Source organism: Bos indicus x Bos taurus, chromosome 14 (genome assembly GCF_003369695.1).
Source record: "Bos indicus x Bos taurus breed Angus x Brahman F1 hybrid chromosome 14, Bos_hybrid_MaternalHap_v2.0, whole genome shotgun sequence".
NCBI classification, from domain to species: Eukaryota; Metazoa; Chordata; class Mammalia; order Artiodactyla; family Bovidae; genus Bos; species Bos indicus x Bos taurus.
The window spans coordinates 72,420,011-72,445,220 of NC_040089.1; positions in this window are offsets into that span (position 1 = coordinate 72,420,011).

A 25,210-nucleotide genomic window follows, 5' to 3' on the forward strand; every position below is an offset into this window, starting at 1 on the left:
GGGCTACCCACTCTCATTGTGACACTACAGTCAAGTAGACACAGAACAAGCACACTGAACACTTCTGATTTAGATAGAGTTCCACGAGGTGCCCAACGCTGTCCCTCATTCTCCTTCATCCTCCTTGCTTCATTTTCCTCTGTGATATTTAATTCCATCTGCTTTACTTAGTTTTTCCTTTGTTTTTAGTTCACCTCCCCCTCTAAAATGTAATATTCAGGAGGGTAGTGATGTTTGTCTTCATACTCACTGCTGTATCTCCTGCTCCAGTACAGGGCCCAGCATATCAGTTCAGTTCAGTTCAGTTGCTCAGTCATGTCCGACTCTTTGCGACCCCATGAATCACAGCACGCCAGGCCTCCCTGTCCATCACCAACTCCTGGAGTTCACTCAGACTCATGTCCATCGAGTCGGTGATGCCATCCAACCATCTCATCCTCTGTCATCCCCTTCTCCTCCTGCCCCTAATCCCTCCCAGCATCAGAGTCTCTTCCAATGAGTCAACTCTTCACATAAGGTGGCCAAAGTACTGGAGTTTCAGCTTCAGCATCATTCCCTCCAAAGAAATCCCAGGGCTGATCTCCTTCAGAATGGACTGGTTGGATCTCCTTGCAATCCAAGGGACTCTCAAGAGTCTTCTCCAACACCACAGTTCAAAAGCATCAATTTTTGGTGCTCAGCCTTCTTCACAGTCCAACTCTCACATCCATACATGACCACAGGAAAAACCATAGCCTTGACTAGATGAACCTTTGTTGGCAAAGTAATGTCTCTGCTTTTGAATATGCTATCTAGGTTGGTCATCACTTTCCTTCCAAGGAGTAAGCGTCTTTTAATTTCACGGCTGCAGTCACCATCTGCAGTGATTTGGGAGCCCCCAAAAATAAAGTCTGACACTGTTTCCACTGTTTCCCCATCTATTTCCCATGAAGTGATGGGGACCAGATGCCATGATCTTCGTTTTCTGAATGTTGAGCTTTAAGCCAACTTTTTCACTCTCCTCTTTCACTTTCATCAAGAGGCTTTTTAGTTCCTCTTCACTTTCTGACATAAGGGTGGTGTCATCTGCAATGTGAGGTTATTGATATTTCTCCCAGCAATCTTGATTCCAGCTTGTGTTTCTTCCAGCCCAGCGTTTCTCATAATGTACTCTGCATATAAGTTAAATAAGCAGGGTGACAATATACAGCCTTGACATACTCCTTTTCCTATTTGGAACCAGTCTGTTGTTCCATGTCCAGTTCTAACTGTTGCTTCCTGACCTGCATACAGATTTCTCAAGAGGCAGGTCAGATGGTCTGCTATTCCTATCTCTTTCAGAATTTTCCACAGTTTACATATAGTAGTTGCTAAATAAATATCTGTCAAGTGTAAATGACACCTGCTGTCTGCTTCTTTGCCTATGAGGCCAGAAATATACAGCTGCCACACTGACACCACAGGTGTCATCCAAGTGCCTTCCCCACCGCTGCAGTTTGCAGAAGTTTAGCAGACAGGAAACACTGGGTGGGGAGCTCACCCCCTTCCTACTTCCTCAAACCTCAGTAAAAACGGCCTGGGAAAACGAAGCCAAGCTACAGTTTCTAAAATAAAGTAGAAAACATAAATGTCTACTTGTTCTTGAAAATGTTAGTCACTCAGTCGTGTCCAGCTCTTTGCAACCCCATGGATGGTAGCCCACCAGGCTCCTCCATCCATGGAATTCTCCAGGCAAGAATACTAGAGTGGACAACTCAGGGATATGCCCAACCCAGGGATCAAACCTAGGTCTTCTGAATTGCTGGCAGGTTCTTTGCTGTCTAAGCCACCAGGGAAGATTATTCTTGACCAAGTCTTAACTGGTGTTAGCTTGAAGTTGTTGACACAGAGAAACCAAAGAACTTTGATAAAGGCTTGGCAACCCAAACACAACACTGAAGGCTCAAGATGGTGCCTTGGCTTCCCACTGCCATCGCTTCCAATCCAAACAGAGGTGCCGTCTCACAGTGCTTTCCATGCTGGAGGCACAGCTACCTTTAACGGCTAAAGCCACAGCTACCCTTGAAAGACATTAAGGTTGTCGAAGTCACTGTGCCTACCCATCACACGGGTACCATCTTGTTTATTCTCATAACACTGCTGAGTTGAGTGTTTCTGTCAATTTCAGCTGAGAAAACCGATGTTTTGAGAAGGTGATTGGAGCTACAAATTTAACAGTTTCCAGTGAAACTGCTTCTCCTCTCACATCCTACTCTGGGGTCTCAACTGTTTACAGCTCCTAAATGCTCAGTTTTGTTATTCTTCCCACTTTTCAGAGGGAAATCAAGCCCCACAAAGTTCAAATAGTTTACTCAGAACAACAGAGTGGACGGGAAAGAGCTGAGATTCCAAATTCACACTCGTAACCACCTCACTGCACTGCTTCCTACTGTCTCCTCATGCAGAAGCTGACAAAAAGAATGCAACATACACTTATACAGCATATTAATATTACAAAACCTTCTCATACATTATCCCATTCAATTTGAGCAGAGATTAAAATATATATAAAATGATTATGCAAGCAACCCCAGACTTAATGTCTCAGAGAATAAACAGAAAAGGCAGCTAAAGTGATGGTGACTATTTCCCTCCTTCCGTTGAACTGGCAGAAGCTGGAGACCATTGTGAATCAACTGGGAGACCTCTCCAATACCTCTTTATTTTCTCTCAGCTTTCTGGCAGTTTTACATTCATAGTTGATCCATTGCCTCCTGAGTTCTGGATAAAATGCGATTTAATTAGGAAATTTCCATACACACTCACTCTCTCTCTCTACATTGAATTATACTAGGTTAGATCCAGGAAATATCAAGTGCCAATGAAAAAGCACTTTGTCTTAAGATTATGTGTGTGTGTGTGTGTCTTTTTAGCTGGTGTTTTTCATAAGTGTCAAAATACTGGATACATATATATGTATGGATGATTCTTTTTGCTATTTGCCTGAAACTGCCACGACACCGTTAAGCAACTGTGCCTCAATACAAAATTAAAAATTAAAAAAATATAGATGTGTCAAAATAATCTCTTCCTGTAGCATAGAAGTATCTGATTTTTCATAGACTGGGTAATAAGATTGGTGGAGCTAGGGTTTATGCTCATAATTACAGCCCTGGGATTCACCTTTCACAGAGGCAGTATGCATCCCTAAGTATTAAATCAAGGCTACAGGAAGTCCCTTGCTATGAAGAGGGGTTCCAAATGCTCAAAAAAAAAAAAAATCTCTTGGTAGCTGAAGCCCATTTGCCAAAACCAAGAGCCTTGAGCTGGGGCAGCGCTTGGTCCTTCTCCCCTGTATGTGCATCTCTGCACACAGTTGTGTTATGTACACAATTGTGTTATTGTGTTATGCGCAATTGTGTTATGATCAACAGATGCTGCTTAGCAAATGATTTTGGGGTCTATTTGGTATAAGTCTGAGCAGGAAGACAGTTGCTGCAAGGCAGACAGTGCTAAGCCTACTGAAGAGATCCTTGGGACAGGAACAAAAAACATCTAGTGGGTCCAGGCCCCCATGGACACTGACTGGAGTCTAGTGAGGCTTCCGGAATCAATCTTACAGGCACTGGATGTCTGACAGAGGAGGGCACATGTTTGAAAAGGAGTAACCCCTGTTACTAAGTTGCCAGGGTGGTTATCAAAGAACAAAGACATAAGAATTTCGCCTCTAGGAAGTCAGACCTTGGTTGCAATCACCTGTGAGGTGTCTGTTGTGGTACTTTTGCATGGGGATTACCACCTGGTGCTTCTTATATTTCACTTCCCTGCAACTCTACCCCCGCCTTGTCATTGTAATACCCAGAGCACATCAACCTCTCTTTGCTCCTTGACCTTTTCATGCCCTGATTTCCCTCTATGAAATGCCCTTTTCCACCCCATTCATACCCCTGAGTCAAGCTAATTCATCCTACAGGTATTTGCTTTGAGATCATTTCCTTGATAAAGCCTCTGCGGACCACATGACACCCACACCAAGGGAAGGAAATTACTTGTGTTCTGTTTTCTAATTATCTCTCTGGTGTCTCTCTCCACTACTCAGCTCTAACTGAGGGTTAGAGCTAACCCTAACTGAGCTCTAATGTTTACTACTGCTTCGTCAGAGTTCAACATGGAACCCTCCTACACTGCTGGTGGAAGTGTGAATTGGTACAACCACTATGGAGAACGGTATAGAAATTCCTGAAAAACCTAAAAATAGAGCTACCTTATGATCCAAAAATCCCACTCCTGAGCATATATCCAGAGAAAACAAATACAAAGAAATACATACACCCCCAATGTTCATTTATAATTGCCAAGACAATAGAAGCAGCCTATATGTCCATTGACAGGTGAATGGATAAAGAAGATGTCAATGTATGGCAAAACCAATACAAAATTGTAAAGTAAAAAAAAATAAAAATAAAAAAGAAGATGTGATATGTATGCATATATAAATATATATAAAATCACTTATATGTGAAATCTAAAAAAAAATACAAAAAATAATTTGCAAACAGCAATAGACTCTCACAGACATAGAAAACAAACATGATTCCCAAAGAAGATAGGGACTAGGAGAGGGAGAGATAAATTAGGAGTTTGGAATTAACATATACTCACTACTATAAATGGGCTTCCCTGGTGGCTCAGAGGTTAAAACATCTGCCTGCAGTGCAGGAGACCTGGGTTCGATCCCTGGGTCAGGAAGATCCCCTGGAGAAGGAAATGGCAATCCACTCCAGTATTCTTGCCTGGAGAATCCCATGGGCAGAGGAGCCTGGTGGGCTACGGTCCACGGGGTCACAAAGAGTCGGACACGACTGAGTGACTTCACTTTCTTTCACTACTATAAATAAAACAGGTAAATACCAATTACCTATTACATCATACAGAGAACCACACTCAATGTTTTGTAGTTACCTATAATGGAAAAGAATTTGAAAAAGAGTATTTCTATATATATATATAAGTATGTAGATATACATCTGAATCACTTTGTTGCAACTTGAAACTAATACAACATTGTAAATTAACTATTCTTCAATTTAAAAAAAAAAACATGATGCTGGCACATAGTAGTAATTCAACAAATACTTAAAGGACAAATGAATAAATAAAGAGAAAACTTTCATAACATGTATCATTACTTTAAACAAAAAATCAGTTGATGAACTCCATGTGGTTGAAGCAGATATATATATATATATATATATATATATGTATATATCTTTTGAAGTCTAAACTCAGAGCAGTTAAGGCTGAAATCTCCCTACAGTTAGAAAATCAGCAATGACACCAGGAACAATCAGTCTGAGGTAAACCATAGTAAAAAGCTAAACTGGGAAATGCAAGTTGGAGGGGAAAAAACAGGTTTATGGACAAAGAAGTGTATTCAAACATTTAAAAAACAAAACTTTAGGCTTATTATGAAGAACTTTATTAACAACAGGAAAGAATTATAATAGATACTCTATACTAACATACATATCTAAATACAATTATTCTTATGTTGACAGTAATTGAAATAAATGAACATTTTTATCCCATTATCAAAAAATAGTTTTGTGTTCTCTACACTGCCAAGTGGAAATGATCACTTTCAGTTCAGTTCAGATCAGTCACTCAGTTGTGTCCGATGCTTTGCAACCCTATGGACTGCAGCACACCAGATTTCGTGTTCATCACCAAACTCCTGGAGCTTACTCAAACTCATGTCCATTGAGTTGGTGATGTCATCCAACCATCTCATCCTCTGTCATCTCCTTCTCTTCCCGCCTTCAATCTTTCCCAACATCAGGGTCCTTTCCAGTGAGTCCATTCTTCGCAACAGATGGCCAAAGTATTGGAGCTTCAGCTTCAGTTCTTCCAATGAATATTCAGGACAGATTTCCTTTAGGATGGACTGGTTTGATCTCCTTGCAGTCCAAGGGACGCTCAAGACTCTTCTCCAACACCACAGTTCAAAAGCATCAATTCTTCATCATTCAGCCTTCTTTATAGTCCAACTTTCACATCCATACATGACTAGTGGAAAAACCATAGCTTTGACTAAACTGACCTTTGTCAGCAAAGTAATGTCTCTGAAGTTTAATATGCTGTCTAGGTTGGTCATAGCTCTTCTTCCAAGGAGCAAGTATCTTTTAATTTCATGGCTGCAGTCACCATCTGCAGTGATTTTGGAACCCCAAAAAAGTCTGCCCCTATTTCCATTGTTTCCCCATCTATTTGCCATGAAGTGATGGGACCAGATGCCATGATCTTAGTTTTCTAAATGTAGAGTTTTAAGCCATCTTTTTCACTCTCCTCTTTCACTTTAAATAAGAGGCTGTTTAGTTCATCTTTGCTTTCTGCCATAAGGGTGGTGTCATCTACATATCTGAGAATATTGATATTTCTCCTGGCAATCTTGATTTCAGCTTGTGCTTCATCCAGCCCAGTGTTTCTCATAATGTACTCTGCATATAGGTTAAATTAGCAGGGTGACAATATACAGCCTTCACGTACTCCTTTCCTGATTTGGAACCAGTCTGTTGTTCCATGTCCAGTTCTAACTGTTGCTTCCTGACCTGCATACAGATTTTCCAGGAGGCAGGTCAGGTGGTCTGGTATTCCCATCTCTTGAAGAATTTTCCACAGCTTGTTGTGATCCACATAGTCAAAGGCTTTGGCATAGTCAATAAAGCAGAAATAGATGTTTTTCTGGAACTCTCTTGCTTTTTCCAGGATCCAGCAGATGTTGGCAATTTGATCTCTGGTTCCTCTGCCTTTTCTAAATCCAGCTTGAACATCTGGAAGTTCATGGTTTGTGTACTGCTGAAGCCTGTCTTCGAGAGTTTTGAGCATTACTTTACTAGCGTGTGACATGAGTGCAATTGTGCGGTAGTTTGAACATTCTTCGGCATTGCCTTTCTTTGGGATTGGAATGAAAACTGACCTTTTCCAGTCCTGTGGCCACTGCTGAGTTTTCCAAATTTCCTGGCATATTGAGTGTAGCACTTTCATAGCATCATCTTTTAGGATTTGAAATAGCTAAGCTGGAATTCCATCACCTCCACTAGCTTTGTTCATAATGATGCTTCCTAAGGTCCACTTGACTTCACATTCCAGGATGTCTGGCTCTAGGTGAGTAATCACATCATCATGATTATCTGACCCGTGAAGATCTTTTTTGTATAGTTCTTCTGTGTATTCTTGCCATCTCTTCTTAATATCTTCTCCTTCTGTTAGGTCCATACCATTTCTGTCCTTTATTGAGCCCATCTTTGCACGAATGTTCATTTTTATCCCATTATCAAAAAATAATTTTGTGTTCTCTATATTTCTCTATCATTTTGCCTTTTCATACTGTTCATGGAGTTCTCAAGGCAAGAATACTGAAGTGGTTTGCCATTCCCTTCTCCAGTGGACCACATTCTGTCAGACCTCTCCACCATGACCCGCCCATCTTGGGTTGCCCCACAGGCATGTCTTAGTTTCATTGAGTTAGACAAGGCTGTGGTCCTAGTGTGATTAGATTGACTAGTTTTCTGTGAGTATGGTTTCAGTGTGTCTGCCCTCTGATGCCCTCTTGCAACACCTACCGTCTTATTTGGTTTTCTCTTACCTTGGGCATGGGGTATCTCTTCATGGCTGCTCCAGCAAAGCGCAGCCATTGCTCCTTACCCTGGACGAGGTGTATCTCCTCACTGCCACCCTTCCTGACCTTCAGGGTGGGATAGCTCCTCTAGGCCCTCCTGCGCCCGTGCAGCCACGGCTCTTTGGACATGGGGTATCTCCTCCCGGCCGCCCCCCCTGACCTCGGACATGGGGTAGCTCTTCTCGGCTGTTCCTGCACCGTCACAGTCTGGTACTCTCAGCCGCTGCCCCTGACCTCGGAAGTGGGGTAACTCCTCTTGGCCTCCGCCCTTCAGGCATGGGGTCCTCCGGGCTTCTGCCTCTGACCTTGGATGTGGGGTGGCTCCTCTCGGCCGCATTTAGCGGTTCCAAATAGGAAAAGGAGTACATCAAGGCTGTATATTGTCACCTGTTTATTTAACTTATATGCAGAGTACATCATGAGAAACGCTGGGCTGGAAGAAACACAAGCTGGAATCAAGATTGCCGGGAGAAATAGCAATAACCTCAGATATGCAGATGACACCACCCTTATGGCAGAAAGTGAAGAGGAACTAAAAAGCCTCTTGATGAAAGTGAAAGAGGAGAGTGAAAAAGTTGGCTTAAAGCTCAACATTCAGACAATGAAGATCATGCCATCCGGTCCCACCACTTCATGGGAAATAGATGGGGAAGCAGTGGAAACAGTGTCAGGCTTTATTTTTCTGGGCTCCAAAATCACTACAGATGGTGACTGCAGCCATGAAATTAAAAGACGCTTACTCCTTGGAAGGAAAGTTATGACCAATCTAGATAGCATATTCAAAAGCAGAGACATTACTTTGCCAACAAAGGTCTGTCTAGTCAAGGCTATGGTTTTTCCTGTGGTCATGTATGGATATGAGAGTTGGACTGTGAAGAAGGCTGAGCACCGAAGGATTGATGCTTTTGAACTGTGGTGTTGGAGAAGGCTCTTGAGAGTCCCTTGGACTGCAAGGAGATACAACCAGTCCATTCTGAAGGCGATCAGCCCTGGGATTTCTTTGGAAGGAATGATGCTAAAGCTGAAACTCTAGTACTTTGGCCACCTCATGTGAAGAGTTGACTCATTGGAAGAGACTCTGATGCTGGGAGGGATTGGTGGCAAGAGGAGAAGGGGACGATAGAGGATGAGATGGCTGGATGGCATCACTGACTCAATGGACGTGAGTCTGAGTTCACTGAGTTGGTGATGGACAGGGAGGCCTGGCGTGCTGTGATTCATGGGGTCGCAGAGAGCTGGACACAACTGAGAGACTGATCTGATCTGATCTTTCTCTATAGTGCCAAGTAGAAATGATCACTTTACATTTTAAAAAATAAGAATTATGAAAGCCAAGTACATTCAACTGATAATATCTTTTTTTGTGAGCCAGTTTCTATGCTCTATTTAGACATCTCATTCAGTCCCACTGACAGCTCTGTGAAATGGGTGTAACTGTTACTTAGAAGATAAATAATTTCCCCTTAAACATTCAGTTGGTAAGTATTAGGACTCTGATTCAAGTTTAAGTGTTTCTGGTCCAAAGTCCATGTTCTTAATCACTGATCACTGCCCAAGCTGGCATATGTGTCACTAAAACATTTAGGTAAAGCAGGTAACCATGTCCTACTAAGTGGTATAAATATTTGTGTGAATCAGCCCTTATATGTTCAGAACATAAACATTGAATGTTCAAGGGCAATATTGTCTGACTCTTGAGTTCTAAGCCAAGAAAATCAGTGGCAAAAGTTACCTTCTGGCCAAATAAGAGATGATTCATTTTGTTTTGACTGCTGCTTTGACTGAGAATCCCAATTCATGAAAGTAAATTAATGCAAATCATAGTCATGCACATTAAGAACTCATGAGATAACCTTAAGGGAAATCAAATTCTAATAATAGCTAAGAATTTTTTGTTAGGCTCTCTCAGAAAATGCCATGTTTAGTTCCCAATTCAATTTAATATTCTTTTTTAAAAATATGCTTGTACTGATCATTCTCTGATTAGTTTCTAGAAATATTTAAAATCTGAGGAATTGCATATTAATTAATTAATTGATTAATCTGAGGCATAATCATCTACTCAAGATGATTATTTGATTTTCCTTAGGTTTGTTAAGTATGCTATGTGTGACTAGCTTCCTAAAAGTAACACTGACCAAAAGAAAAATGAGGAACGTATATTCAGTCTCACTTCTTAATTCATCAGTTAAATTTAATAACATTAGGAAAGTCTAATATCTGATTTCCAGGGAACTAGATGTTCTTTTGTTTATTGTGATGTGATTTTTTGGAGTTCTAACTGGTTACCAAAGGAGATCCATGGTTAGCTTCATAGCTTGTGATCTCACCGATCTTCTACTTCTTTCTGCTCTCTGCAAAGAGCTCTAAGATGAGTTAATTTCGTGAAACGTTATTGAATGCAATCAGAAAGAAGGATGCTTATGGGGAAAGGATTAATAATAATACCTCCTCCTATTTATATGTCAAGCTGTCAAAGTCAAAAATCATCCTCATCAAAGAATACAAATTGACTACTTAAGTAGCATGCACTGTGATGTGACTCAGAAGCTTATAAACCAAGTCTCTCCAGAGACTGTATTCTAAAACCAATAATATACAGTCTTTTAAAACTTTATAAATCTATCAGCTACTTTTATAAAAGCCTCCCAAAATATAGGTATAAGTGGTAGGCAGATAGTGGACAGAGTGAATTAATTAACTCAACATAGGACAAATTTAAATATGTTTTTTTTTAATTGGGTCATAAAATACAAGTCACAATAACATTTATATGGTTTTGTACAGTTCCACAGTGCTATCAAGAATATAATCTTAGTCTTGGAAGATTGCTATAGGCATTTATATCCCAACAATTAATATTTCTCTTCAACCCAAGGGTAATGTTCAGAAGTGTCTTAGGAAAGATCTCTGTCTGTTCAGGGGTTCACAGAATTCTACAGGCCCAGGACAACGGACAAAACATTTCTCAGGTATTGATGACACCTTTAGTTAAAATTAACCTGTGGAACATGCCTGTTGATGGAAACATTATTTCTTAGTTCCCGAGACACCAACAGGTGTTATCCTCTTCCAGCACACAAGAAACCTAATCTCAGGGTCCCTGTTGCTAAGAGTAAATGTGGCTTATTCATTTTGCTATAGTCTTCAACAACTTTCCATCCCATATTGGTGATACACAATGTATTGTGACACTTACTGCCAAGCAAAGATAATTTATTGACCCATGATCCTACAACTCTCTGGTTGTATGTTGAGCCTATACTGCCCTGTTAAGTCACAACCTTCAACAAATCTACATACATCACTCTTTCTATAGTTAGAATACAAAATTTTGTATAGTGAGAATACAAAAATATGAGACATACATCTCACACATATCATAAAACTACTTTATTGCCTCAAAAATGTAATTCCCCCAATACTTTCAAACACAGTCCCAAGTAGTCACAATAGTCTCACCCATTCAAAACCTAACAAGAACTCTACAAGGAAATGCATACAGCCATGCACAGACTTATGCTTTACCTAATTCTCTTGATCAGTAGCATGAGAGCAGGAGCCCTGTCTACCTGGCTTGCATATTGGTCTTCACACATTTCTGAGCACCTTGCAGGCTCTGATTTGTAGGCTTGCAAGAACTTCTACTGCCACCACTACCGCCATGACACTGTACCTTGAAGAATAATCGTGAAGTTACTGAGCTCACAGAGTCCAAGGAAGGGCAACATAAATGATCACAAAATTCTCCTAACTGTGGATGAACCCAGTACTTATTTTTTTTTGCATGCCAGTTTGGATGTTCATAAGCGAACATTGGCCAGAAACTAGAAATGATCCTTTCCCATTGCTCTCTCTGCCTATGTCAATCATCACTTCATATTTCTGCCTTGTAACCTCTTTATAATATCCCTGAAACCACCCTACAGAAGAACCCAAATTATCTCCCCAAGCTTGTAAATGCCAAGCTTTGGTTACACCATATACCATTTATCTTCTCAGGAAATGGAAGAATCCCCCAGGGCCATATATTCACATATGCATGATAGAGGGGCAAACCTTCCAGGAGATCAATCCATATATCTGACTGCTTTGTAAGGGATTTACTAAGTGCAAAACAAATCATTCTTGGCGCCTGACTTTTGAAACATTTCTCTTTGTGTTTAGAGAGTGCAGTCACCCGGTCACTTGCATTCTGAGACATGAAGTTTTGCAGATGGTCTAGTGTGTACTCACTAAGAGGGTCTTACCCATTAACTCCTCAGCTCTAAACACATGCTGTTTCTGAGTCTGTTCTGGGCAATAATCTCATGGCCTAGCAATAGCCTAGTAGAATTAGTATTAGGTGCTTGACTTAGCACTAAAAGATTTAGAAATATATTAACAGAAGTTCTACTAAAATGGCCCATCTGCAGAGCCTGAATGTACAGGCTTTAAAGGGGAATAAACTCACAGTAAAAGAGCAGTGTTTGCAAAAGTGAAAGTAAGTTTCAGGAAATAACTTCTGCCTAGTATACTCTCTTGAGCTCTGTATCCCTATACTGTTTGTTTGGGTTTTTTTTTTTTTTTTTTTAATAATTATGTGGTATCTTGTTTTTAATTGCAGCATAGTTAATGTTGATTTACAATTTTGTGTTAATTCCTGCTGCACAGTACAGAGATTCAGCTCTATATATGTATACATTCTTTTCTATATTCTTTTCCATTGTGATTTATCTCAAGACAGTCAATATAATTCCTTGTGCTATACACTAGGACTTGCTGGTTTACCATTTCTATGCTGTTTTAAGTTCCTTGAGAACAGCCTCTGAGTTAAAAATTAGAGGCCAGTATTTTATTAGGGAGTACTCTCAGACAGATCAAAGAGTATGGAAAGCAGGATTCGGTAAAGGGAGAAACTGAATTTCAAAAGCGGTTGGAAATGAGATCTCAGCCAATCCCCTAAGGAAATCTGGGGCTGGGAGAAGCCTTCAGATTTGTCCACACTGCTGCAAGAGGGTCAGACATTTTACCCTTGCATTGCCCACTCGCTGAAGGTGTGCTGCCCCTAGGGAGAAGGTATAACCTTAGACCAAATGGTAACCTTTGGCAGAGGTCAACTGCTGGGAAGGGACTCAGCTGTGGGTAGACTCAGCTCATGAGGCCACATCTTATTCTCATGTGTTGGAATATGCCAATATTCCTGAATGAGTGCCCTGTTCCAGAAGGGAGAGACCTGTGTCCACTACATCTGCCATACTTCTAGTCATCAATAACCAGTTAAGAAGCATACCCACCATTTTTTAAGTATCATAATGCAACTGATGTTGAAGCTGAAACTCCAATACTTTGGCCACCTGATGCGAAGAGCTGACTCATTTGAAAAGACCCTGATGCTGGGAAAGATTGAGGGTGGGAGGAGAAGGGGACAACAGAGGATGAGATGTTTGGATGGTGTCACCAACTCAATGGGCATGAGTTTGGGTAAACTCTAGGAGTTGGTGATGGACAGGGAGGCCTGACATGCTGCAGCCCATGGGGTTGCAAAGAGTAGGACATGACTGAGTGACTGAACTGAATGGCTTTCTTCCAAAATACAACAGGAAGAGAGAATTACCAGAAGAAAACTGGTATCCCTAAAGATACCACAGCCATTGCCTGAAGTTTTAAAAAGTCTTTGCCTAAGCAAAGAACCGCAAACCAAATATACTGATCTATCACTGGAGAAATCATTGTTTAGATATTAATAAGGATCATCTTTAGTTTCTAAACATGCCTTCAAACTGAGAAAACAATGTGCAAATGAACTGCAGAGGTGTGTAAATAGTTTGAATAACTCCTGGTGTTCCTTCAGAAAAGATTAGCCTATGGACTCTTATTTCACAGATCGAGAAGCAAAATTTCTTAGAGACTTTTCTCAATATGGAGCAACATTTTATTTAGTAAGATTACTCATAGAACTATAGGATGACACAGTTAAAACCCAAAACTCATAAAAGTTTGTAGGAATAAGGCACTTAGTTGGAACTTTGTTAGATCAAGCTGATTTTTAAATTTAGGCACTGAATGTACAATATTATATCTGCTGCTAGCAGTGAAATACTTGAAACTGTCTATTAATGTTAGAGTCTTATATTATAAGCAGTAGTTTTCAGGGAGGTATAATACACTTGCCATACAAAGGACACTAGTTTACTCCTCAAAATGGAAGGAGAGGATTCTTGTCAAAAGCGTCACTGCGTCAGCTGTGTCCACGCTATTATCCTAACTTGACTATATATTTTAAAAGAGATTTACTTCTCCCACGAAGACTCTCTCAAGTCACAGCTACTTAAAAGTATCTTTTCAAGTTTTTAAAATCTGTAAATATTTCTTGAATACTCCTCTTGAATATTATGAAGATCTTGGTGAAGTCACCGTTGGCAGTAGTTCCAAAGTCCAAGCCCAACGTCTTTACTAGATAATTACCCGGTGAAGTTAGAAGTAAGAATTAGAATGTTGACCCCTAAACTCCAGGCCTGCATCAAGTTTCTTTCTTTATTCATTAGTTTGTAGTTCACCAAGAAGCTGTGAGACACCAACTAGGTGTTAACCTGCCCAGCCCTATTCGTGCTATGCTGTGGCTGTTCACCAGTGAAATGCAAGTAACCCAGAGAGGTCAGAAGTCAAACAGTTGAAGACATATTCATGTCTTCATCATTCCATAGTTTGAATCATCTTTAGAGATCATGAAATAGATCCAAGGGCAGAAAAGGCAGAAGCCGCTAATAATTAGGCCGTATTTTTATCTCTTACTCTACACAGACAAATAGATGGGGAAAAAGTGGAAACAGTGAAAGATTTCATTTTCTTGGGCTCCAAAATCACTGCAGACAGTGACTGCAGCCACGAAACTAGAAGATGCTTTCTCCTTGGAAGAAAATCTTTGATAAACCTAGACAGCATATTAAAAAGCAGAGACTTCACTTTACCGCCAAAGGTCCATCTAGTCAAAGCTATGATTTTTTCAGTAGTGTGTACAGATGTGAGAATTGGCCCACAGAAAAGGCCGAGCACTGAAGAACTGATGCTTTCTAACTGTGGTGCTGGAGAAGACTCTGGAGAGTCCCTTGGACTACAAGGAGATCAAACCAGTCAATCCTAAAAAAAAAAAAAAAATCAGTCCTGAATATTCATTGGAAGGACTGATGCTGAATCTGAAACTCCAATACTCTGGCCATCTGATGCGAAGAACTGGTTCATTGGAAAAGAGCCCAATGCTGGGAAAGATTGAGGGCAAGAGTAGGAGGCAACAGAAAATGAGATGTTTAGATGACATCACTGATTCAATGGACATGAGTTTGAGTAAGCTTAGGGAGATAGTGAAGGACATGAAAGCTTGGTGTGCTGCAGTCCACGGGGTCACAAAGAGTCAGACACAATTTAGTGACTGAACAACCACTACATGGCCACCTCTCCTTTAGCTCATCACTCAAGGAACAACTGTCTCTCTCCCTTGGCCCCATGGTATACCCCTTTCTAAACAGTGTCATTGATATCACTGATCAGCTAGATTCATCAGAAAGGACACCACTTCGAAACCAACCCCAACCCAGGTATTCCAGCAGTCCCAGGAGGAACATATGACAGAGAGAAATGAAACTGAAGATTAGCCCATTTCCAAGTAATGGAATTAGGGAGGGGAAGGAAGATGAAAAAGGAAAAAATAAAATCAATGTAGTTAAAGCCATATAAACGACCCATGGAGCCACGTCACTTCAATATCCTCTGCTTCATTCAAACAAGCATGTTTGGCAAGTATGTGCTCTGTCAAAGGCTTTGTACTAGCTACTGAAGATACTAACTGTAAATTAGAAAGTACAGCTGGGCTATTAAAAATGAGTATATGGGCAAAAATACTGTGGTTGTTAAGCAGATGCCTACGTGATTCCATAAGTCTCTTTTTAACTTGCTAAATTTTATGTAAATATATGGCGATAATGAAGAGATGCCTGAGAGAGCTGGGACCCGAATCATGGCTCTTTGCCATAAAACAAAACCTTTTCTGTATTCCTTGCTCTTTGCAGAAATGAGGCTTTCCATCCAGGAAAGATAATGGGTGGCATCTGTTCTTTTCAGGAACTATTTAACAAAGATTTTGTTCAAATTCAGAAAAAATATAAATGCCCAGACTTATTCTAGTTTGTAGAAATTATACAGTAACCCAAAATGCGAAGCATGATCAACTACAGTTAAGTTCTACCAACAAGAAAGGGTGTTTGTTAAGTAGTATCTTTAACATAAAAATAGGCAGCTTCAAATGTTCATGGAGCTATAAATCAATGCCCCTAAGACTTTGCTTAGGCAACTTGTTTTGGGTAGCTCTGTCCCTCTATTAGCTGCAGGTGCAAACTTCGCACCTGCAGCTAATTGCAGTCATAATTAGACCATTGTGGGAATGATTAGACACTTAATTTTGAGGATGCAAGTGACTGGCCCATAATTAGCACTGGCTAAAGTGTTTGTACCACATGAAGGGAGCCTGTGCCCAATTCAGTCAAACTTTTTTTTTTTTTCCATTGTGCACTTCTATTAATACATCCTCTGTTTTTCCTCTACAAACAGACAGAAATTAGGGGAAATAACTGGTCATGCAGTGGTAAAATATGTGTGATAAGAATAACCAAACTGAGTGAAAATGAAACTGTATTGACAAAGATACAAATAAGGTCAGTAGCAAATGTGTGAATATAAACCAGGCAAGAAACTCTGTCGAAAGAGTTTCTTCAAACAATGAATTCTTTAGTTGCGTCTTCCTTGCCAAGCTAACAGTTTATGACAATGGCACAGGAAGATCGCGGTGAGCTTGGAATCATTAGGTGGGTGTTTTTCACCTACGGTATGTTCATCCTCTTGAATGGAGAGGTTCTTAGGAATTGGTGTCAATACTGAAGTGACATCCAAATGGACTCTACTTCCAGACTCTGACCTTATCCCCCACCACTACCATTCCCTTGGGAACCCCCTCACTAGCCATCCATGTATTAAAAATAGAGAGATTACCTACTTAGGTATAAGAAAAGGTAGCTCTTTCAAGTTGCCAGTTCAAAAGTGCCCAGAGTTAATTCAATAACCTTTCTTAAACTACAGGTTAGGCTTGAGAAAAGAAGATGTGTTTTTGAGGTGTTATTTTTATTTGATTCTTACAAAATAAAAGATTTTTCTTTGAAAAAATAGAAGTTTTTCGAGCATACTTTTTACAGTTTACTAAATGCTATATAAACCTTAATGTTCTGTTTCTTTATTGCTCTACTAGAAAAATACAACAGAGCCAAGGTCATATTCTTATAGATAAAAATATCCTTTTCAGTGGAAGATAAAACAAATGCTCTTAACTTGCCTTCCTTATCATTTCATCTTCTTGAAAGACTTATATTTCGTCCATCTATTGTTTAAAATATAACTATATCTTAAAATGGAAATTTCCTCCTAAAAGTGTCATGCTCTTGCTCAAAGAGACAAGTCAGTCTAATATATTCTGCTGCAGACTTTTTTAACTAAATCATTAATTGGTTTCCAGAGTGCCTGAATTTACTGGCTGAAGTTTAAATGCACCCTTAAAATCAACTGAGAGGAAATATAAAAAATGTAGAGACTCTTTATCATTCCTTCAACTGCAAGACCACTTCTAAGTTAATGCTGTGCAGCATAACTGCTGGTTACATAAGTTCTGTCTATAAATTATTAAGTGCTGTAGACAGTAACACTAAAGCTTGTCCAAATGGAAAGATGCAGTGAAGTTCAGCCATTTCTATGACTACCAACTAGGGATCCCTCCTTTGTTATGGCCACTGCACACGTGTCAGGAGGATGCTGTCAGGGATTTCATATCACCCTGAACTGCAACCTTTGCATGGTACTATCTGCAACCAAGTGACCTGCTGCAGCTCATTAAAGTTAATGTAATGGATCATTCCCTTCTAATTGTGATCATCAGCAAATTAGACTCCTTTCTAGGCTAACCAGGCAGCAGGGAAGAATGTGACTGAGTAGAATGCCTGAATAACTTTGGTCTCAGCCACGTGCCTTTATTCAACACAAAGGAGAACAATGCACAGGATGAGGGGACACATACAGAAATCCCAACATCTGCTAGAATGTGCCTTATTCACATCACTGCAATGGAACCACAGAAAATTTAATGCTTTTTTCAGAGTTGCACCTCCATCCCAAAGCAGAGACAAGAGTAGAGAAAATGACACAAGTAATCCAGGTGAGGTTGCTATTTGGCTTATACTGCCATCACTGCCTTTTTCCTTCAGTTGACCTCTACCATTCTCATACATCAGAGGTATCACCCAAACACGCTCTAATTGTAAATTCTTTGGAAAACCCAATTCTATTTTATTGATTTTTTTTTTAATTTAAGAAATGATATACAGAAACAGAATACAGAAACATATGTTAAGGGCAAGCCACAGAGTCCTAGAATTAATCAAAATAATATATGTAGAATTTTTGATCTATCTAAGAGTTACTACATCAAATACATTTGTCACTGGAATATCATTAATATAAGTCTTGTGATTGCACTGTGATTATTAAAGTTCCCTAGCATTTGTAATGTTACTAGAAATTGAAGGTTAAAGGGTAATCTCATTAGATCATGACATCATGTGAAGGATTTTCTAACCTTATTGGGCTAAGCAATCTCTCAGATCAGATCAGTCGCTCAGTCTTGTCCGACTCTTGGAGACCCCATGAATCGCAGCACGCCAGGCCTCCCTGTCCATCACCAACTCCCGGAGTTCACCCAGACTCATGTCCATTGAGTCAGTGATGCCATCCAGCCATCTCATCCTCTGTCGTCCCCTTCTCCAATCCCTCCCAACATAAGAGTCTTTTCCAAAGAGTCAACTCTTTGCATGAGGTGGCCAAAGTATTGGAGTTTCAGCTTTAGCATCATTCCTTCCAAAGAACACACAGGACTGATCTCCTTTAGAATGGACTGGTTGGACCTCCTTGCAGTCCAAGGGACTCTCAAGAGTCTTCTCCAACACCACAGTTCAAAAGCATCAATTCTTCAGCGTTCAGCTTTCTTCACAGTCCAACTCTCACATCCATACATGACCACAGGAAAAACCATAGCCTTGACTAGACGGACATTTGTTGGCAAAGTAATGTCTCTGCTTTTGAATATGCTATCTAGGTTGGTCATAACTTTCCTTCCAAGGAGTAAGCATCTTTTAATTTCATGGCTGCAGTCACCATCTGCAGTAGAGAAGAGCAATTTTGGCCTAAACAGGAAAGGTGGTGGATATGGTGGCAGAATTTATTAGCCCAGTTAGCAAAATGAGCCATTCTACCTCTCCTATGAGGGCTCATACATTCAAGGAACTTCCAAAAAAAGGATGTGAAAAAATTAGGAAACTCCCATAATAATTCCTGTGGTACATAAGTTATTCAAAATATGCCTTTAACACAATCATACAATAAATGTTTGCAAGGACCATGGTTCTCAAAATATGATTCCTCAACCAGCAGTATTGGCATCTCCTGAAAGCATGCTAGAAATGTAAATTCATAGCCCACCTTGCTGCTAAGTCACTTCAGTCGTGTCCAACTCTGTGCGACCCCATAGACGGCAGCCCACCAGGCTCCCCCGTCCCTGGGATTCTCCAGGCAAGAACGCTGGAGTGGGTTGCTGTTTCCTTCTCCAATGCGTGAAAGTGAAAAGTGAAAGTGAAGTCGCTCAGTCCTGTCTGACCCTCAGCGACCCCATGGACTGCAGCCTTCCAGGCTCCTCCGTCCATGGGATTCTCCAGGCAAGAGTACTGGAGTGGGGTGCCATTGCCTTCTCCAATAGCCCACCTTAGACCTATTTAATCAGAAACCCTGGTAGTTAGGCCTGGCAATCTATGTTTCACTAAGACTTCAAGACAACTATGATGCATGCTAAACTTTCAGAACCACCATGTTAGAAGGCAAAAGACAGTATAAGTAGTCTGCAGACATTAGTTTAATGTTCAAAGAAAATTATTTTGGCAAAATAATTCAAGGAAGCAAGTTACCTACAAATATATAACCATAAAATATTATACTACTTGGGTATGAATAATAAATACGTGTGTATGTACATAGTATGCATGCCACAGTCATACACACACATGCACACTCACAATTTGATTGTTACTTATACTGATATAGTATGCTGTGCTTCCCAAACTTAATACAAGAATCCAAGAGATAAACAATTATTGCTATAAGAATAACAATTATCTTTGTCTTATTTACCTTCACCTCCATACCTTCAGAATCTGCAAAACCTGGCATACAGGGGCTGTTCAAAAAATACTAAGTGAATGACTCAATGCTATTTAGACTCTCTCTACTTGAGAGTTCACATATTTGTCATATTAGAGTGTTTCAGTAAGTAAACTTTGAAAAACACTAGTAGGAACTAGAAAAGAATGTATGTTAGACAAAAACGAAGTAAGAATATAAAACAGTTAATGATTATCATCATGATCAAATTGCAGATTACGTCATAATTAATTGTAAAGGGTCTTCTATAAAAGATTTTTATAAAGGAGTAAAATGATCTCTATTCACAGATGACATAGTTTTATATATATATATATATATATATATATATAATCCTAAGGAATCCACAAAAAAAGAGCTCTTAGAACTACTAAACAAATTCAGTAAGTCTGCAAGAGCAATACACAAAATTAATTGTATTTATACACACTAGCAATGAAAAATCATAAAATAATTATAACAAAACAATTTCATTTCCAATAGAAGCAATAATAATAAAATGAGAAGGAATAAATGTAACCAAAAATTTGCAAGACTTATACATTGAATACTATAAAGCATTGCTAAAAATAAATTACAGAAGACCTAAATAAATAAAGATATCCCATGACAATTCAGAAAATTTAACATTGTTAGGATGGCAATATTCCCAAACTGATTTACAGATTCAGTTCCTATCAAAATCTCAGATGATTATTTTCAACATTTTATTTTATATTATAGTATAGACTTTATATTTCTGGGCTCCAAAATCACTTCAGATGGTGACTGCACCATGAAATTAAAAGATGCTTACTCCTTGGAAGGAAAGTTATGACCAACCTAGATAGCATATTCAAAAGCAGAGACATTACTTTGCCAACAAAGTTTCATCTAGTCAAGGCTATGGTTTTTCCTGTGGTCATGTATGGATGTGAGAGTTGGACTGTGAAGAAGGCTGAGCGCCGAAGAATTGATGCTTTTGAACTGTGGTGTTGGAGAAGACTCTTGAGAGTCCCTTGGACTGCAAGGAGATCTAACCAGTCCATTCTGAAGGAGATCAGCCCTGGGATTTCTTTGGAAGGAATGATGCTAAAGCTGAAACTCCAATACTTTGGCCACCTCATGCGAAGAGTTGACTCATTGGAAAACACTCTGATGCTGGGAGGGATTGGGGGCAGGAGGAGAAGGGGACGACAGAGGATGAAATGGCTGGATGGCATCACTGACTCAATGGACGTGAGTCTGGGTGAACTCCGGGAGTTGGTGATGGACAGGGAGGCCTGGCGTGCTGCGATTCATGGGGTCGCAAGGAGTCGGACACGACTGAGCAACTTATGTGAACTGAACTGAACTGAACTGATAGCCGATTAACAACACTGTGATAGTTTCAGGTGCGCAGCACAGCAACTCAACCGTATATATACACATATCCATTCTCCCCCAAACTTCCCTCTTTCAGGCTGCCACCTAATCTTGAGCAGAGTTCCCAGTAGGTCCTTACTGATTATCCATTTTAAATAAAGCAGTGTGTATATGTCATCCTCAAACTCCTATCTCTTCCACCCACCATTCCCCACTGGTAACCGTAAGTTCTTCTCTAAGTCTACGAGTCTGTTTCTGTTTTGTAAATAAGTTCATTTGAATCATTTCTTTCTAGATTCCACATGTAAGGACTATCATACAACATTTCTCTTTCTGTGTCTGACATTTCATTCAGCATGACAGTCTCTAGGTTCATCCATGTTGCTGCAACTGGTTCATTCTTTTTAATGTCTGAGTAATATTCCATTGTATATATGTCCCACATTGTCCACATCCGTTCCTCTGTTGATGGACAATTATGTTGCTTTCTTGTCTTGGCTATTGCAACCAATAGCTGCAGTGAACATTGGAGTGTATGTACCATTTTGGAACATGTTTTTCTCTGGACACATACCTAGGAGTGGAATTGCAGGGTCATATAGAGGCTCAATTTTTAGTTTTTCAAGGAACCTCCATACTGTTCTCCATAGTAGCTGTATTGATATACATTCCCACCAACAGTGTAGGAGAGTTCCTTTCTCTCCACACCCTATCCAGCATTAGCTGTTTGTGGAATTTTTGATGATAGTTATTTTGACTGACGTGAGGGGATAGCTCGTTGCACCGTTTATTTGCTTTTCTCTAAACCTCCTTTCATGTGAATCTAGGTCATCTGTAAGTCTTCCTTGGAGGAATATCTATTTAGGTTTTCTGCCTATTGGATTGTTTATTTTGATGATATTAAATGTCATGAGCTAGTTTTTAATTTTCAAGACTAATACCTTGTCAGTCACATCATTAGCAAATATTTTCTGCCAATGTGTTCAGTTGAGTTCAGATCAGTCCCTCAGTCATATCTGATTCTTTGCAACCCCATGGGCTGCAGCACACCAGGCCTCCCTGTCACCAACTCCCAGAGCTTTCTCAAACTCATGTTCATCAAGTCAGTGATACCATCCAACCATCTCATCCTCTGTCACACCCTTCTCCTTCTGCCTTCAATCTTGCCCAGCATCAGTGTCTTTTTCAGTGAGTCAGAACTTCACATCAGGTGGCCAAAGGATTGGAGTTTTAGCTTCAGTTTCAGTTCTTCCAATGAATATTCAGGACTGATTTCCTTTAGGATGGACTGGTCAGATCTCCTTGCAGTCCAAGTGACTCTCGAGGGTCTTTTCCAACACTACAGTTCAAAAGCATCAATTCTTTGGTGCTCACCTTTCCTTGTTGTCCAACTCTCACATCCATACATGACTACTGGAAAAAACATAACTTTGACTACATGGACCTTTGTTGGCAAAGTAATGTCTCTGCTTTTTAATATGCTGTCTAGGTTGGTCATAATTTTTCTTCCAAGGAGCAAGCATCTTTTAATTTCATGACTTTAATTTTCAGTCACTATCTGCAGTGATTTTGGAGCCCAACAAAATAAAGTCTGTCACTGTTACCATGAAGCGATGGGACTGGATGCCATGATCTTCATTTTTTGAATGTTAAGTTTTAAGCCAGCTTTTTCACTCCTCTTTCACTTTCATCAAGAGGCTCTTTAGTTCTTCACTTTCTGCCATAAGGCTGGTGTCCTTTGCATACCTGAGGTTATTGGCATTTCTCTTGGCAATCTTGATTCCAACTTGTGCTTCATCCAGCCTAGTATTTCACATGATATATTCTGCATATAAGTTAAATAAGCAGGGTGACAACATGCAGCCTGGGTGTACTCCTTTCCCAATTTGGTACCAGTTAAACCAGTTTATTGCTATTAGAGAACACCAACTGTCCTATAAGATTCAAGGAATAGAGAGGCACGATATTGCAAATGTCTATTGGATAATATAATCTACCGAAGCAGATATTTGTAAGTTTTATGATATTCAGATTCTATGCCTAAAATGTTCTGCTGAATTGAAATTAGACAGCTAATGCTTACGTTGATCTTCCTAGGTAAGAGGTAAAAATGCTTTCAAAATAGTTTTTTGGGGACTTCCCCTGGTGGCCCAGTGGTTAAGAATCTGCCTGCCAGACCAACAGATTGAGGTTTTAGTCATACAAGACTCAGATCCAGGCCTTGGAACTCAGAAAACTTCCAACTCAGTTTTTATTCTCCAAATTGAGGCAGCGTGCCTGCTCAGTTTCCTAAACCATGTCCGATTCTTCATGATCCTATGGACTGTAGCCCACCAGGCTCCTCTGTCCATGGGATTCTCCAGGAAAGAACGCTGGAGTGGGTTGCCATGCCTGCCTCCTGGGGAATCTTCCCAAAGGGATGGAACCCGCATCCCCTGCAGTCCCTACACTGTGGGGCTCTTTACCACTGAGCCCACCAGAGAAGCCCCACTGAGGCAGCGCTTTGCCCCATTCTGACAGGAAGTCACCAGAGCCACAGTTGTGCACTTCACTGAATTAAAACTGAGCAGGACTCTGCGGTTCTGGAGTACAAACTCTTTCTGTGTCCCCTGTCTCCTGTTGGTAGGATATAGGCTTCGTTCAGCCTCTTTGACCCTCCCTAAGGTCCTAAGGGCAGATTCAAAGCGTTGCTAATCAGAGAAGGGAGGGGATACAGAAACAGGGAGGAGCATCAAGTGGTGGGACAGCCTTGGGGCGGAGTCCTGGTTCCCACTGAAAGGGTGTGCAGAGTATTGTCTTTGAGTTCTTCGGCAGAACTGGGATCACCTCCTGGAACATCGCACCCTTACCTCACCACCCACTGACCAGAAGAAAGTCACATACCCTGGAGCCATCCCCCCAAATTTTGCATTCTCTTTTGGGCCTGGTGATAACTATGTTAGGCCTCCTGTTGGGCCCCAGTCTGTTTCACCTCTGACAGACTCCAAGAGTTTCAGGCTAAATTGCTATTACTGTGGGGTGAATGCTGATTTCCGGTACAGAATACCTTGACTTAAGTCAGGTAGAGAGAGGGAGACTTCTGCTGTGGTAGACAGGACTACACCCACTTCCACGCTACGTGCTAAGTCCCCTTTGGTCGCGTCTGACTCCTTGCCACCCTATGGACTATAGTCCTCCAGGCTCCTCTGTCCAGCGGATTCTCCAGGCAAGAATTCTGGACTGGGTTGCCACGCTCTTCTCCAGGGTATCTTCCCGACCCAGGGATAGAAACCGAGTGTCTTATGTCTCCTGCCTTGGCAGGCAGGTTCGTTACCACTAGAACCACCCGGGAAGCCCCCTCCCAGCAGGAAGCAATTACAAAAGAAAGAGACCTTTGCCCCAATTCTCAAGAAGTATCTTGAGTACAAAGTCTCTCTGGGAGCAGTTGTTAGGAGAAACACACTGACTGAAACCACCCACCCTGGCCAGGCATCATAGTAACCATTTGTGTGGGTTAATTTACGACAGGAGATCCTATGACAGACGAGCCTGGTGGGCTACTGCCCATAGGGTCATAATAGTTGGCCATGACTGAAGCAACTTAGCTCCCACACCGAGTAAGGAACATGGAACTAATAAACCACCACCAACCAGAAGAGTTCAGGAAAGGTCAAAAGGAGACACCACATATTCTACCACCTCTCAGAATCCTTCTCACTGGCATCCATCTTGGCTGGACAATGCATGCACCATCAGGAAGGACCCTGAGTCAGAGTGATTGAACAGACAACCCAGAACTAATCTCATCACCATAAAACGTGACACAGCAGGCCACAAGGCAGAGCAATCCTGGGTTCCTTTACCCTCTTGCTCTCTGCCTGGGGACCCCTTCCCAATAAAAGTATCTTGCTTTGTCAGAAAAAAAAAAATCTTCCTGCCAATACAGGGGACACAGCTTCTATCCCTGGT